This window comes from Ranitomeya variabilis, chromosome 6, assembly GCF_051348905.1.
Source record: "Ranitomeya variabilis isolate aRanVar5 chromosome 6, aRanVar5.hap1, whole genome shotgun sequence".
NCBI lineage: Eukaryota > Metazoa > Chordata > Amphibia > Anura > Dendrobatidae > Ranitomeya > Ranitomeya variabilis.
Window position 1 is genome coordinate 363,072,547 of NC_135237.1, and position 15,846 is coordinate 363,088,392.

Here is a 15,846-nt window from a genome sequence, read left to right on the forward strand (position 1 = left end):
ATAATACTTCTTGGATCCCTGTCAGATGCCTCTCACACAGCCAAATCAAATCTCACACTTTGCACTGACAAGGGGCAGTATCCCGAAACACACTGTCTGCAAATTGAGATTCTGGTTTGGCTTTTATCCTAAGTCATGTGACAAGGCTTGTTAAAGGGTCGACATTGATTGTTAGGATTGCTACTTGCAATAGGTGGCACTAGAGTTCTAGTCCTCTTCCTCTCCAGAGACAATTTGCATATTTCCCAGAAGAGCATTTGTGGCTTTAAGTCTCCTAATCTCTGCATGTTTAACATGTCACTCTGCTTGAGAAAGGCTCACTTAGAGCCGAAACGTTGCACAGACATGTGGGTCTGATTAAAATCCTGCACATTTATTAAGAAAAATGGAGTGCTGCCTTCTTTTTTGAGTTTTATGGACTTTGGATGACCAGTGGACAGGTTGCCTGGAGGCTCTGCACCCAGAGATAAGTAGTAGTGTTGTGCTGTTCCTTTTTTATGAATAAACAAAATGTTTTGCAGCTATGACATCTCTTGGATTATCATACATTGTACAGTGGTGCACAACAGGTTGTATGCTAAAGTACTGCTACATACTTAGGTAGTTAACTGGTTCATGCAGCTTTACATGAACACCCGAGCCTTACACTATGGCTGGTCCAAATAACTAAAGCAATTGTTACCATCCACCTCTCGTGTCTCCCCTTTTCCTCATAGTTATTAAGCTTGTGAGCAGGGCCCTCATTCCTCCTTGTATCTATTTTGAACTGTGATTTCTGTTATGCTGTAATGTCTATTGTCTGTACAAGTCCCCTCTATAATTTGTAAAGCACTGCGGAATATGTTGGCGCTATATAAATAAAAATTATTATTATTATATTATTATTAAAGTTGTTGTCCATATCCAGATTCACTGGGGACCATAGCCCTAAAGGTTCCCAGGCTATTAACCCCTTCATGACCCAGCCTATTTTGGCCTTAATGACCTTGCCGTTTTTTGCAATTCTGACCAGTGTCCCTTTATGAGGTAATAACTCAGGAACGCTTCAACGGATCCTAGCGATTCTGAGATTGTTTTTTCGTGACATATTGGGCTTCATGTTAGTGGTAAATTTAGGTCGATAATTTTTGAGTTTATTTGTGAAAAAAACGGAAATGTGGCAAAAAATTTGAAAATTTCGCAATTTTCACATTTTGAATTTTTATTCTGTTAAACCAGAGAGTTATGTGACACAAAATAGTTAATAAATAACGTTTCCCACATGTCTACTTTACATCAGCACAATTTTGGAAACAATTTTTTTTTTTGCTAGGAAGTTATAAGGGTTAAAATTTGACCAGTGATTTCTCATTTTTACAACAAAATTTACAAAACCATTTTTTTTAGGGACCACCTCACATTTGAAGTCATTTTGAGGGTTCTATATGGCTGAAAATACCCAAAAGTGACACCATTCTAAAAACTGCACCCCTCAAGGTGCTCAAAACCACATTCAAGAAGTTTATTAACCCTTCAGGTGTTTCACAGCAGCAGAAGCAACATGGAAGTAAAAAATGAACATTTAACTTTTTAGTCACAAAAATGATCTTTTAGCAACAATTTTTTTATTTTCCCAAGGGTAAAAGGAGAAACTGGACCAGGGACGTTGTTGTCCAATTTGTCCTGAGTACGCTGATACCTCATATGTGGGGGTAAACCACTGTTTGGGCGCACGGCAGGGCTCGGAAGGGAAGGAGCGCCATTTGACTTTTTTAATGAAAAATTGGCTCCAATCTTTAGCGGACACCATGTCGCGTTTGGAGAGCCCCCGTGTGCCTAAACATTGGAGCTCCCCCACAAGTGACCACATTTTGGAAACTAGACCCCCCAAGGAACTTATCTAGAAGCATAGTGAGCACTTTAAACCCCCAGGTGCTTCACAAATTGATCCGTAAAAATGAAAAAGTACTTTTTTTTCACAAAAAAATTATTTTAGCCTCAATTTTTTCATTTTCACATGGGCAACAGGATAAAATGGATCCTAAATTTTGTTGGGCAATTTCTCTTGAGTACACCAATACCTCACATGTGGGGGTAAACCACTGTTTGGGCACATGGTAAGGCTCGGAAGGGAAGGAGCGCCATTTGACTTTTTGAATGGAAAATTATCTCCATCGTTAGCGGACACCATGTCGCGTTTGGAAAGCTCCTGTGTGCCTAAACATTGGAGCTCCTCCACAAGTGACCCCATTTTGGAAACTAGACCCCCCAAGGAACTCATCCAGAGGCATAGTGAGCACTTTAAACCCCCAGGTGCTTCACAAATTGATCCGCAAAAATGAAAAAGTACTTTTTTTTCACACAAAATTTATTTTAGCCTCAATTCTTTCATTTTCACATGGGCAACAGGATAAAATGGATCCTAAAATTTGTTGGGCAATTTCTCCTGAGTATGCCGATACCTCATATGTGGGGGTAAACCACTGTTTGGGTGCACGGCAAGGCTCGGAAGGGGAGGCGTGCCATTTGACTTTTTGAATGGAAAATTAGCTCCAATCGTTAGCGGACACCATGTCGCGTTTGGAGAGCCCCTGTGTGCCTAAACATTGGAGCTCCCCTACAAGTGACCCCATTTTGGAAACTAGACCCCCCAAGAAACTTATCTAGATGCATAGTGAGCACTTATAACCCCCAGGTGCTTCACAGAAGTTTATAACGCAGAGCCGTGAAAATAAAAAAATAATTTTTCTTTCCTCAAAAATGATTTTTAGCCCAGAATTTTTTATTTTCCCAAGGGTAATAGGAGAAATTGGACCCCAAATGTTTTTGTCCAGTTTGTTCTGAGTACGATGATACCCCATATGTGGGGGTAAACCACTGTTTGGGCGCACGGCAGGGCTCGGAAGGGAAGGCACGCCATTTGGCTTTTTGAATGGAAAATTAGCTCCAATCATTAGCGGACACCATGTCGCGTTTGGAGAGCCCCTGTGTGCCTAAACATTGGAGCTCCCGCACAAGTGACCCCATTTTGGAAACTAGACCTCCCAAGGAACTAATCTAGATGTGTGGTGAGCACTTTGAACCCCCAAGTGCTTCACAGAAGTTTATAACGCAGAGCCATGAAAATAAAAAATAATTTTTCTTTTCTCAAAAATGATTTTTTAGCCCACAATTTTTTATTTTCCCAAGGGTAACAGGAGAAATTGGACCCCAAAAGTTGTTGACCAGTTTCTCCTGAGTACGCTGATACCCCATATGTGGGGGTAAACCACTGTTTTGGCACACGTCAGGGTTCGGAAGGGAAGTAGTGACGTTTTGAAATGCAGACTTTGATGGAATGCTCTGCGGGCGTCAGGTTGCGTTTGCAGAGCCCCTGATGTGCCTAAACAGTAGGAACTCCCCACAATTGACTCCATTTTGGAAACTAGACCCCCAAGGGAACTTATCTAGATGTGTAGTGAGCACTTTGAACCCCCAAGTGCTTCACAGAAGTTTATAACGCAGAGCCGTGAAAATAAAAAATGTGTTTCCTTTCCTCAAAAATATTTTTTTAGCCCAGAATTTTTTTATTTTTGCAAGAGTAACAGGAGAAATTGGACCCCAAAAGTTGTTGTCCAGTTTCTCCTGAGTACGCTGATACCCCATATGTGGGGGTAAACCACTGTTTTGGCACACGTCGGGGTTCGGAAGGGAAGTAGTGACGTTTTGAAATGCAGACTTTGATGGAATGCTCTGCGGGCGTCAGGTTGCGTTTGCAGAGCCCCTGATATGCCTAAACAGTAGAAACCCCCCACAAGTGACCCCATTTTGGAAACTAGACCCCCCAAGGAACTTATCTAGATGTGTGGTGAGCACGTTCAACCCCCAAGTGCTTCACAGAAGTTTACAACGCAGAGCCGTGAAAATAAAAAATCATTTTTCTTTCCTCAAAAAAGATGTTTTAGCAAGCAATTTTTTATTTTCACAAGGGTAACAGGAGAATTTGGACCCCAATATTTGTTGCCCAGTTTGTTGTGAGTACGCTGATACCCCATATGTGGGGGTAAACCACTGTTTGGGCACACGTCAGGGCTCGGAAGGGAAGTAGTGACATTTGAAATGCAGACTTTGATGGAATGGTCTGCGGGCGTCACATTGCATTTGCAGAGCCCCTGATGTACCTAAACAGTAGAAACACCCCACAAGTGACCCCATTTTGGAAACTAGACCCCCGAAGGAACTTATCTAGATGTGTGGTGAGCACTTTCAACCCCCAAGTGCTTCACAGAAGTTTATAACGCAGAGCCGTGAAAATAAAATATAATTGTTCTTTCCTCAAAAAATATGTTTTAGCAAGTAATTTTTTATTTTTGCAAGGGTAACAGGAGAAATTAGACCCCAGCAGTTGTTGCCCAGTTTGTCCTGAGTACGCTGGTACCCAAAATGTGGGGGTAAACCACTGTTTGGGCGCACGTCGGGGCTTGGAAGGGCGGGAGCACCATTTGACTTTTTGAACGCAAGATTGGCTGGAATCAATGGTGGCGCCATGTTGCGTTTGGAGACCCCTGATGTGCCTAAACAGTGGAAACCCCTCAATTCTAACTTCAACACTAACCCCAACACACCCCTAATCCTAATCCCAACTGTAGCCATAACCCTAATCACAACCTTAACCCCAACACACCCCTAACCACAACCCTAACCGCAACACACCCGTAACCCTAATTCCAACCCTAATCCTAACCCTAATCCCAACCGTAACCCTAATCCCAACCCTAACCACAACTGTAACCCCAACACACCCCTAACCCTATCCGTAACCCTAACCACAAGCCTAATCTTAACCCTATTTCAAACCCTAGCCCTAATTCCAACCCTAACTCTAATTCCAACCCTAACCCTAAGGCTATGTGCCCACGTTGCGGATTCGTGTGAGATTTTTCCTCATGATTTTTGAAAAATCTGCAGGTAAAAGGCACTGCGTTTTACCTGCGGATTTACAGCAGATTTCCAGTGTTTTTTTGTGCAGATTTCACCTGCGGATTCCTATTGAGGAACAGGTGTAAAACGCTGCGGAATCCGCACAAAGAATTGACATGCTGCGGAAAATACAACGCAGCGTTTCTGCACGGAATTTTCCGCACCATGGGCACAGCGGATTTGGTTTTCCTTAGGTGTACATGGTACTGTAAACCTGATGGAAAACTGCTTCGAATTCGCAGCGGCCAATCCGCTGCGGATCCGCGGCCAATCCGCTGCGGATCCGCGGCCAATCCGCTGCGGATCCGCAGCGGATCGGCCGCGGATCCGCAGCGGATCGGCAGCGGATCGGCAGCGGATCGGCAGCGGATCCGCTGCCGATCCGCTGCCGATCCGCTGCGGATCCGCTGCGGATCCGCTGCGGATCCGCGGCGGATCCGCGGCCGATCCGCTGCGGATCCGCGGCCGATCCGCGGCGGATCCGCTGCCGATCCGCTGCCGATCCGCTGCCGATCCGCTGCGGATCCGCGGCCGATCCGCTGCGGATCCGCGGCCGATCCGCTCTGTGTGCACATGCCATAACCCTACCCCTAACCCTAACCCTACCCGTAACCCTAACCCTACCCCTAACCCTACCCCTAGTTCTAACCCTAGTTCTAACCCTAACCCTAGTGGAAAAAGAAAAAAAAATATTTTCTTTATTTTATTATTGTCCCTACCTATGGGGGTGATAAAGGGGGGGGTTTATTTATTATTTTTTTATTTTGATCGCTGTGATAGAACCTACCACAGCGATCAAAATGTACCTCTAATGAATCTGCCGGCCGGCGGGCGCACTGAGCATGCGCCCGCCATTTTGGAAGATGGCGGCGCCCATGATGGAGGCGGACGGGGACTGGGAGCCTCGGTAAGTATAAGGGGGGGGAGATCGGGGCACGGGGGGGGCGTCGGAGCACGGGGGGGTGACATAGGAGCACTGGGGGAGCGGGCAGGAGGACGGGGGAGCGGACAGCAGGACGGGGGAGCCGGCAGGCGGACGGAGGGGACCGGACCCTATAACGGAGCACTGGGGGGGCGATCGGTGGGGTGGGGGGGGGTCACATTAGTGTTTCCAGCCATGGCCGATGATATTGCAGCATCGGCCATGGCTGGATTGTAATATTTCACCAGTTTTTTAGGTGAAATATTACAAATCGCTCTGATTGGCAGTTTCACTTTCAACAGCCAATCAGAGCGATCGTAGCCACGGGGGGGTGAAGCCACCCCCCCTGGGCTGAAGTACCACTCCCCCTCTCCCTGCAGATCGGGTAAAATAGGAGTTAACCCCTTCACCCGATCTGCAGGGACGCGATCATTCCATGACGCCACATAGGCGTCATGGGTCGGATTGGCACGGGTTTTCATGACGCCTATGTGGCGTCATGGGTCGGGAAGGGGTTAATATCAGCTCACAGTTGTTTGCTTAGACTTTACTGGTTATTTTATGGAGGGACCCCAGAAAAAATAAAATATGTTCCCCCCATAATTTTAAACCAGCAAAGGCTAAACAGACAGCTGTGAACTGATATTAACAGCCATGGAAATTTACCCTTCTCCCAGGCTAAGAACATCAGCCCTTAGCCACCCTCCAAATGACGCATCAATAAGATGCATAAAATCTGGCGCTTAGCCTCGCTCTGGTTAAAAGTTGGGTTAATGTCCACTTTATATTGTCAGCTGACATAAAGCCCAGAGGATAGTAATGGAGAGGCATCTGTAAGACACCCCCATTACTAACTTCATAGTTAGATTGTTAAAAAAAAAACAGCATAAAGTCCTTTATTTGAAAGAAAGACACAGACTCCTTAATTTGAAATAAAAATTAAAAATCAAAGTTATACTCACTTTTACACCTAATCCACTGAAGCTCATGCCCTGTAAAAGACAAAAAATTATAAAAACACTATATTCCTCACTTCTCCAATGATAAGATAATTCACTGAAGCCCCTGACACCTATAAAAGACAAAAAATATTAAAACACCATATTCCTCACCTGTCTAATGATAATGCATTATTGAGCATGTCCCATGTCGATCTGAATGATTTGGATAGCAGTCACATAAGTGATGCGACCGCTATCCATGCCAGCCAGAGCACACTGAGACAGGAGTGTAAGAATGCTCCTGCAGTGTGTAGTGATGATCTGAGAAAGTACACCGGAGTTCATAGCTAATGAACTTTCATTTGCCCAGCGCAATTCCATAAGCATCGTTGTGCTCTTCCGTAGCACCGTTTTTGGCTCAAAGCTTATATTCTGCTCTATGGTTCTCCTTTGTTCAAAGCCACTTTGTCTGCACTGAGTAGCCCTGTGTTCAGAAGAAGGCCAATAGAGGCCAAAACATAAACACGGCAAATAGTGGATGCTTTATGAAATAACAGTTTGGTACATTTGCATCTACTTTGGAGTGACAAATTCTGTTTTTATTATTATTCGAGTGGAATCCTATCTGTGCACCCTATATAGGAGTGTCACACAGCCTCTCTCTTTTTTATTTATTGCACAGGCGTTGGCTGATGAATACTTGCCTGCCTTGCCTGCTCCTACTTCTATCAAGGAGAGTAGTATCCTCATCAGTAGACGCCTGTGACCGGCAATACCCTTTTTACCGCCTGTCACAGCTGCTGGCTCACATGCTGTCATCTGACAGCATAGGAAGGGCAGCTCTCTGACCAGTGATAGCAATCTTATCTTAAAGCCAATTAGAGCCACCAGTGTTTCACAAGCTGTCACAAAGTTGACAGCGTGGGAAGCAGCTGATGATCGGGGTGCCGAACCTGACCAGTAACACGGACTTTCTGGAGAAGTCCGTGTTCAAGGTCCGTGGACAGACACTTATTGTTCAGTACGGACACCAAACTTTACTGTCCGGGTTTGCTCATCACTAGACATTGTGTGAGGTGATGCCCAAATATTTGAGCAGCCATGATCAGAAGAAGCTGATGGTGGTGAATGACAATTACTGTCTCAAGAGATGGATGATGATGAGACACAGTTGCCATGATATCATATTAAGACAAGTCAGGAGGAGTACCAGAATGAGGAAGTGGAATATGAGGTGGCTCATGATGAAGTCACCGAACCAACCTGGGAAAGTGGCATGCAGAGTAAGCACAGCAGCGCAGAGAGGGAGGTATCCACAGCCACGAAAGAGGCTGTAAGAGGCAGTGGGGCTGAAAGATGGAGAAGACAGTCAACTGTTCCCCAGAGCACCCACACGTGGCCAGATCACAGGCCAGAGCGTTAACTGTTTGTCAGTGTGATGCTATATTACAGATAGTGCGGAAGACAAGAGAATGCTCATTTGTAACCTGTGCCAAAACAAGCTCACCAGGGGCCAGATAACTACCAGCCTTACGACCACCTGCATGCTCAGGCATATATCATCCAAGCACTCGACTAGGTGGGCCAAACGCCTGGGTCCATAATCAGAGTTTGCGGGAGACACCACTGCCTCTTTGCTATGAGGTTGCAAATCCACTGTTCAGGATGCAGGCATCGATGCATCCCATCCTGCACCTTTCAATGCACATATGCTGCAACCACCATCAGCATCCACATCCACTTCCTTTTCCAAGCGCAGCGTTAAGCTGTCCCTACCACAGGCCTTGGAACAAAAGCGAAAATATGCAGTCACACATCGGCCCAAACACTATATGACAGCATGTTCAGACTGCTTGCCCTGGAAATCCAACACGAGAACCAAATGGAGTAGACAAAAACTCTCAAAAATCATTATAAAAACATTCAATTTATTATATCAATATCAAAAGACAATTCAATCATATAAGTATAATATACAAAATACAGAGACAATCCAGGAGTAAACTAGTGGCAGTTTACAGGAAGTTCATGGGAACACAGATTCATATCATTTTATCATGGCACGAGTCTAGCATGTGAGCCAGTGTATACCATATGAGGCACAACATGTTCTCAAATATATTCACACACAGTGCTGATTACAATGTCGCCCCTATACATTGCGCCAGTATAACTAAGTAATGCTTACCCATGTGTAGCAGTCAGTCCCACGAACTCCCTGGCACCCCTGACGCGCGTTTCGCGGTCCAGCTTTTTCGAAGGGGAGACGGGTCTCCCCTTCGAAAAAGCTGGACCGCGAAACGCGCGTCAGGGGTGCCAGGGAGTTCGTGGGACTGACTGCTACACATGGGTAAGCATTACTTAGTTATACTGGCGCAATGTATAGGGGCGACATTGTAATCAGCACTGTGTGTGAATATATTTGAGAACATGTTGTGCCTCATATGGTATACACTGGCTCACATGCTAGACTCGTGCCATGATAAAATGATATGAATCTGTGTTCCCATGAACTTCCTGTAAACTGCCACTAGTTTACTCCTGGATTGTCTCTGTATTTTGTATATTATACTTATATGATTGAATTGTCTTTTGATATTGATATAATAAATTGAATGTTTTTATAATGATTTTTGAGAGTTTTTGTCTACTCCATTTGGTTCTCGTGTTGGATTTATCGGGGAGTTCTCTCACACAAGGAAATAATTATTGCGATATTATTGCTGGAAGAGGGATATTAACTCCCTCTTGGCAGCGGTGTAACTCTGCATTACATGACTCAATTAATCGATGCTTGCCCTGGAAATGTTGAACAGGGGAACCCCAGAAAAAAATTGACATAGGGTCCCCCTATAAAATCTAACTAGTAAAGACTAGGCAGACAGCTGTGGGCTGATATTAGTAGCCGAGGAAGGGCCCATGGATATTGGCCCCCTCTGAGATTAAAAGCATCAGCTCTCAGCCACCCCAGAAAAGGCACATCTTGAAGATGTGCCAATTCTAGCACTTAGTCTCGCTCTTCCCACTGGCTCTGTAGCGGTGGCTAGAGGGTAATGGTTGGGTGGGTTGATGTCACCTTTGTATTGTCATGTGACATCAAGCCCGCACGTTAGTAATGGAGAGGCATCTATAAGACACCCCCATTACTAACCCTATAGTAATATTATAAAAAACACCCAGAATAAAGACCTTTCTTTGAATTAATTACAGACGCCCTTGTTGAATCTAAACTAAACCATACTCATCAAATGCCTAATCCACTGAAGCCAACATCTCCTGCCACAAAAATAAAATAATAAACCACAATATTCCTCATCTGTCCACATAGAAGATAATAATCCATAATGTCCCACAACGATCCTGATGACTTTGAGACAGCCAGCTATACACTGACACAGGTTGTAATCGCTCCTGGAGTGCATACACTGAGCTGCCGTGAAAGAGGTCACGTGAGTTCATCAGCTCAGCGCTTTACTCTGTGGGAGCAATGATGCTCCTCTCAGTGTATCGCCGGCGGCCGGGTAGAGCAGTCACATCTCCCAATGTGAATGTTCTTCACGAGAGATCGCCGTGAGACACTCAGGAATATGTGGACTGCAGTGGACAGATAAGTATATGGTGGTTTATTATTTTTTATTTTTTTTAGGAGACATGGGTATCAGGGATTGGGCGTTAAGGTGAGTATATCTTGTTTTTTTGCTTTACATTTTTTATAGGAGACAAGGGCATTGGGGATTTTTTGTTAGGTGAGTATAATGTGTTTTTTTATTTTTATTTGAATATGTATTTAATTAATTTGCATGTCTTTTTTTAACTTTGAGCACAAGTATATGTTTGTTATCCAAAAAAGAAAAAAGATGAAGCGCACTCACCGGTAGTAAATCCAAGTCTTTATTCCAAGTCTTTATTCGGACATAACTTAATGTGCTGCAGGGAGGGTGGTGAACACTCGGACGACAGCTGTTTCGTGCTTGATGCACTTCAACAGGTCCTAAGTATATGTTTGTTTTTGCCTCCCATTGATGGCTATAATCACTGAATATTTGGTGACTAAACTGGCGAATATTGCAAAGTCGGCGATAGTGTGCAGAACCGAATGTTGAAATATTCGCTAATCTCTAATTTTTAGGTGACATACAGCACACTGTGGCAGAGTTGTTGAAAGGTCTAACACACCAGACAGATCTGTGGATCTTGCTGCTGAACCCACAAACAGGCATAGTCGTGTGTGATAATTGCCATAATCTGGTGGTGACTCTGAAACTTGGCAAGCTCACACATGTGTCAAGCCTTGTCCATGTGCTCAACTTAGTGGTTCAGCAATTTATGAAAACCTACCCCTATTTGCCTGAGCTACTTGTCAAGCTAGGCCACATGTGTGCCCATTTCTGCAAGTCATATAAGGCTGCTGCCGCTCCTGCAGTGCTGCATCAGCACATGCGACTGCCACCTCACTGACTGGTTTGCAACCTGCCCACACACTGGAACCCAACATTGCATATGTTGTCAAGACTTTGTGAGCAGCAGAGGGCAGTAGTTGAATACCAGCTACAACACAACCATTGATAGTTGCTCAGCCTATGCACACATGTATGTTTTATTGTCAGTCTGTAAAAGTGGTGTAATACTCTTCACACTTCAATGATTTTTGGAGGATCAACTTTCTTTTTCAAGCTCCAAAATGGAGCTAACAGTGGTTTTGGTGACTTATTTCTGTACTGATGATGGTTCTAGTGATAAATACAGCACCAGAACCACCATCTGTACATGAGTATGTGTCAAGAACCATCATCGGTACAGAATACATCACCATAACCACTACCAGGTCATAAATAAATCACCAGAATCGCCATCTCTACACGAAAATGTTACAAGAATCCCCAAGAGTACATGAATACTGCATTAGAACCACCATCAAATTTGTTGAAAATTGTATTTGCCTCATGATGGATGCAAGTACCATCAGACAAATCCCCTTAACTATAATGCTGTCAGGTGTCCATTAGGGTATCTGTCAAATTCTGAAAACCATAATTTAAACCAAACGTACCCTATTATAGTTACACTATAGTAGTTTCCATTACTAATCTTGGGTTTGACATTTAAAATATAGAGTGTCAAGGATAAATGGTGCTACTTGACACTGGTATAATGTAAACAGTCCGAAAAAATATTATGCTTTGCCTATATAGTGCCATAAAAAAGTTAATCTTATATCTAACTGTGAAATTGCATACCCTGTTAAGCCACATGCCTAAAGTACAACACTTTTTCAACTTTTTTTTCTGTGAAAAAGGTAACAGTTTTAGTACAAATGGTTGTCAGAGCTTGTAACCTGACAAATCTGGGGGTATGGATGCCTTAGGGGTCCTGTTTAGTGTTGAGCATTCCGATACTGCAAGTATCGGGTATCGGCCGATATTTGCGGTATCGGAATTCCGATACCGAGTTCCGATATTTTTGTGATATCGGAAATCGGAATTGGAAGTTCCCAGTGTATGGTTCCCAGGGTCTGGAGGAGAGGAGACTCTCCTTCAGGCCCTGGGATCCATATTCATGTAAAAAATAAAGAATAAAAATAAAAAATATGGATATACTCACCCCTCCGACGGAGCCTGGACCTCAGACGTGCAACCGGCAGCCTCCGTTCCTAAGAATGAGCGAGTGAAGCACCTGCGATGACGTCGCGGCTTGTGATTGGTCACGTGAGAGGTCACATGAGCGGTCACGCGACCAATTACAAGCAGCGACGTCATCGCAGGTCTTTCACTCGCTCATTCTTAGGAACGGAGGCTGCCGGTTACAGCGGTTACTACCAGAGCGCGTCAGAGGGTGAGTACATCCCTATTTTTTATTTTTATTATTTATTTTACACATGAATATGGATCCCAGGGCCAGAAGGAGAGTTTCCTCTCCTTCAGACCCTGGGAACCATCCCGGATACCTTCCGATACTTGTGTCCCATTGACTTGTATTGGTATCGGGTATCGGTATCGGCGATATCCGATATTTTTCGGATATCGGCCGATACCATCCGATACCGATACTTTCAAATATCGGAAGGTATCGCTCAACACTAGTTCCTGTTACTTTACTCTCTGACCTATTCCATTGCTTGGAAGAGTTATGGTGACACCATAGGCCTCATCTGCCTAGTTCAGCAAAATACCTTGTACAACAGCGTAAGTAGACCAGAAGCAGAAAATAATATATGTTTCTACCTCTGGACTAACACAACAATCCTGTATATGCTAGCATGTATTATTTATTTTACTTGTGATACTGGTTATATTTTTAGGATTATTTTCTTTAGGAATCAAGCAGACAATGTTTGACAGCGTGCAGGGCCATTAAGGATTCTTCACTATGTGTCAGCACGAAACTAGGAACAAAATTTAGCATTTTCAGGTTCAAATGATTTTGTTGAAAAAAATAAATGTGATAAACACTTTCTAGAAATATATTTGACTTTTTGTATCATTGAAATGCATAGTTACTCCAACAGCCTCAGCAAAGTTTAATTATGGTATAATTGGAGAAACTAACAGCATCACAGCTGACAAGCAGAACTACAGTCTCAGCTGGGTAACACTTTCTCAGCATCAAGAGGTTAGGGTGTGAAAATTCTGTAATAAAGATTTATTTCTTCCACAGATTCTTATTAGAACTCAAGCTCTCCAATACATGCATCAGGCTTCTGCTAATAGGGAACATATTATGATATGCACATAAAATCACCGATAGCATCTGCTTGCTTCCTTACATATAACTTATAGTTAAAGGGAAAATTTGACAACATTATTATACCAGCTTTTCGTCCTGCCTCTTAACTCAGAGTGGCGTAGCCTAAGCACAAATGTCAATCATCTCTTAGCAGACAATATCTTAAAGACTGTTTTCAGCATTAATGGTTATTCAGGGAAATGTCTGAGAAATGTTCTAGTGCTGGAATGATACTGTCAATTTAGAAAGCCGGACACAAAAAAGACAATTGTAAGAGAAGCATTGGGATTCAATAACATTTTTGAGGCCAATCTTACTTTTTAAAATGTTATTTATATATTACTATTAATCCAGGCATATCCAACAACTTTCTTTTCAAGAGTCCATAAATATTGTGATTTCTAGGGTCCTACACATGCTACCATTGAAGGAATTGCCATTATGCATCCAGATATTTCCATTTAGCTTAGCTTGAGTGCTGCTCCGGACCCTTGTTATCTTTTCATGGCAGATGAGGCAGAAGGGATCATAGAAATGAACAAATGTGAGCATCTTCTATTTTGTTACTTCTGGGCTTGAAGAGTACATTAATATCCTAATGTGCGGCCATTAACATTTTAGTTTGGTAATTACATATTACTGCTTCTGTGAAGCACCTGGGAGTTCCAGGTGCTCATCACACTTCTAGATAAGTTCCCTCAGAGGTCTAGTTACCACAATGTTGTCACTTGTGGGGGGCTTCCACTGCTTAGGCATATCAGGGGCTTTTCGAAATGCAAAATGGAGTCTGCTTTTATTCCAGGAAATTTTGCAATCAAAAAGTCAAATGGCGCTCCTTCCCTTCCTAGCTATGCCATGTGCCAAAACAGTGGTTTACTTCAACATATAGGGTATCAGCATACTAAAAAGAAATTACTAAACAAATTTTGGGGTCCATTTTTCCTGATATTATTGTGAAAATTTAAAAATTTGGGTCTAAACGAAAATTTTTGTGAAGAAAATTTAAATGTTAATTTTTCCCTTCCGCGTTCCAAAAATTCCTGTGAAGCACTTGAAGGGTTAATAAACTTCTTGAATGTGGTTTTGAGCACCATGAGGGGTGACGTTTTTAGAATAGTCTAACTTTTGGATATTTTCTGTCATATAGACAGTGGTCAAATTTTAACCTTTATAACTTCCTAACAAAGAAAATGTTTAAAAAATTGTGCTGATATGAAGTAGACATGTGGGAAATGTTATCTATTAACTGTTTTGTGTGACATAACTCTCTGATTTAAAGGCATACAAATTAAAATTTTAAAATTGCAAAATGTAAAAATTTTTTTTTCACAATAAAATTTATTCAAATAAATTTTACCACTATCATAAAGTGCAATTTGTCAAGAAAAACATTCTCAGAATCAGTGGGATCCTTTGATGCATTCCAGAGTTATTACCCCATAAAAAGACTTTGGTCATAATTGTAAAAATTTGGCCTAGTTATGAAGGTGCAAACAGCTCTGGGGGGTAAAGAAGTTAATAATCTTGCATCTAGACCCTCTTACCATCCTTCACCCACACACACATGCTATTCCAATGTTATGAAATGTATATTGCCCTGTCTTTCAGACCCACAAAAGCTTGTGAAAATTCGAAGTTCAAGGATAGGTTACTACAACCCCTGGCAAAAATTATGGAATCACCGGCCTTGGAAGATGTTCATTCAGTTGTTTAGTTTTGTAGAAAAAAAGCATATCATAGACATGGCACTAGACTAAAGTCATTTCAAATGGCAACTTTTTGGCTTTAACCTCTTTCTGACCTCGGACGGTATAGTACGTCCAAGGTCAGATACTGCGCTTTGATGCAGGGCTCCGGCGGTGAGCCTGCATCAAAGCCAGGACATGTCAGCTGTTTTGAACAGCCGACATGTGCCCGCAATAGTGGCAGGTGAAATCGCAATTCACCCGCCGCTATTAACTAGTTAAATGCCGCTGTCAAACGCTGACAGCGATATTTAACTGGCGCTTCCAGCCGGGTGGACGGAAATGAGCGCATCGCCGACCCCGTCACATTATCGGGGGTCAGCGATGCATCAGAATGGTAACCATAGAGGTCCTTGAGACCTCTATGGTTACTGATGCCGGCCTGCTGTGAGCGCCCCCTGTGGTCGGCGCTCATAGCACACCTGCATTTCTGCTGCATAGCAGCGATCTGATGATCGCTGCTATGTAGCAGAGCCAATCAAGTCGTGCCAGCTTCTAGCCTCCCATGGAGGCTATTGAAGCATGGCAAAAGTAAAAAAAAAGAAAAAAAAATGTGAAAAAATAAAAAAATATAAAA